Below are 2147 nucleotides of genomic sequence, written 5' to 3'. Positions count from 1 at the left end.
ATATATAAACCTTTCCTTGACTCTCCACAACAACAAGCTAATACTGTATTTGTCCTTCTGTGATTGACTTATGTCACTCAGCATAGTGTCCTCCAAGTTCATCCATATTATGCTGTGTTTTGCAGACTCCACATTATTCTTTAGTGCGGCATAGCATTCCATTATGTGTATGTACCATAGTTTGGTCGTCCACTCTTCCACTACAAATCTTAGAAATAAGTCCCTTGCCAGATACATAATTATCTGCAAATATGAATTTGTTGCTGTCATTTTTGTTATGTGCTTTTTCATGGTGTCGATTTCTTTGTTCCATATAATTTTCTATGCTGAGCTCATTTTGTTTATGAATCGTGTTATCACTTCCTTCATTGCTATTGTTTTAGTATTTGCTAAATACTTATGCTGGTCCTCTTTTTGATGTGAAGGTTTTTCATTTTTGAGATTACCCTGTGATTTATAGTTTTTTTTTCTCAAGTTTAGAACAGTCCATTCTATCTTGTAGTTAGTTGTCTTGCTTTCCCTACCATCTAGAAGTTCTGTAACAACACAGTTTTTTCCCTGTTTTTGGTTTGTAGTTGTCCTCATTTGTCAATTGATGTCTCTTGTTCCCTGTTTACAATCCTGTAGGCTTATTTACTTCCATAGCTGGGTTGGTTTCTGGGTTATATCATCATGTGTGTTAACTGTCAGTTGTTGTTGGCTGTTGTTGCTTCTCCATCCAAAGGACTCCCTTCAGCATCTCTTGTAAGGTTGGTCTGGTTTTAACAAATTCCCTTAATGTCTGCTTATCTGGAAATGTTCTAATTTCGCCATCATATTTGAGGGACAATTTTGCTGGATCTTGGTTGGAAATTTTTTCTTTCAGGATTTTATATATACTATCCCATTGTCTTCTCACCTGCATAGTTTCTCTCGAGAAATCCGAGCTTAGTCTTATTGGTTGCCCCTTACAGGTAACTTTTTGTTTTTCCTGTGCTGCTCTCATGATTCTTTGTCTTTGGTTTTGGAGAGTTTGATGATGATATGTCTGGGTGATTTTCTTTTGGGGTCTATCCTGTTTGGGGTTTGCTGGACTTCCTGAATGGATATATTCTCATCTTTCATCACACCAGGAAAATTCTCTTCCAACAAATCTTTAGCAATTTTCTCTGTGGTTTTATTTTTCTCTTCCTGTTCTGGAATTCTCATTACACGTAGGTTATTCCTTTTGATGGTATTCCACATGAACCTTAGGCTTTCTTCATTTTGTTTTGATCTTTTTTCTGATTTATCCCTTTCCAAAGAAGTGTTCAGTGCCTTCAATCTCCCTAATTTTGTCTTCCATTGATTCAATTCGGCTCCTTTGCCCATTCAATGTCTTATCTATTTCTGAAAATTTAGTATTATTCTTCTGGATTTCTGTGTTTGGATTTTGTCTCATTTTTAATTTTTCATTTATTTTGTCATTTTGTTCTTGCACTGTCCTTCGAAACTGTTCTAGGGTTTTCTCTATGTTTTCTTTGATCTGTCACTCAATTCGCTTAAGATACCTAAATATAATTCTCTTGAATTCCTTTATCAGGGAGTTCCAATGCTGCATCTTCCTCAGGGATGTATTTTGGGTCTGTATCCTGGTCCCTTGTTTCTCCTGTTTTATCTTGCTTCTTTGAGTGGACTGTGATGCTCTGTTGTGTCTGAGGCATTGTGATGTTTCTGTTTATATTTAATTGGTGATTGTATGTTGGAGTAACTTGCTCGTGACTTTCGTTTTGTTTTGTTTGCATGTTATCTACACCAGCAGGGTACCGTACTGTGCTCCTCTATTCGCTAGTTGACAGCACTTATACACTCACCACCTGTCTCCTTTCCTGTCGTCAGCCTCTCGTCTGTCCCTGCCGACCTTCGCAAACAGAGGCTATGCTTAGGTCCCTGGAATCTGAATGAGAATGCTATCACTTTAAAATCCAAAATGGTTGCCAGTTATATTCAAAATGGCTGTACCCTTGGTCACTCTAACTATCCAAAATGGCCACCACCTGTAAATATTCAAAATGGCTGCGCCCTCGGTCACTTTGAATATCCAAAATGGCTGCCGTGTGTAAACAAATAAAAATGGCCGTGCCCTCTGGACAGTGGAAAGTCAACAGCTCAGGCTGGCTTCCTCCTTG

At 38.1% G+C, this 2147-nt stretch overlaps 1 protein-coding gene across 1 annotated transcript in view; it reads right to left on the bottom strand.

Annotated features, from left to right (window-relative positions):
- Positions 1–2147, bottom strand: part of TNRC6A (trinucleotide repeat containing adaptor 6A) — a 240067-nt gene that overhangs the window by 21982 nt on the left and 215938 nt on the right. The gene's annotated exons all lie outside the window — the stretch shown is intronic.

The sequence above is a fragment of the Orycteropus afer genome, unplaced genomic scaffold, assembly GCF_000298275.1.
Source record: "Orycteropus afer afer isolate SDZICR_OR568_19922 unplaced genomic scaffold, OryAfe1.0 scaffold00312, whole genome shotgun sequence".
Taxonomy (NCBI): Eukaryota; Metazoa; Chordata; class Mammalia; order Tubulidentata; family Orycteropodidae; genus Orycteropus; species Orycteropus afer.
This window is presented reverse-complemented; position numbering and strand designations above follow the sequence as displayed.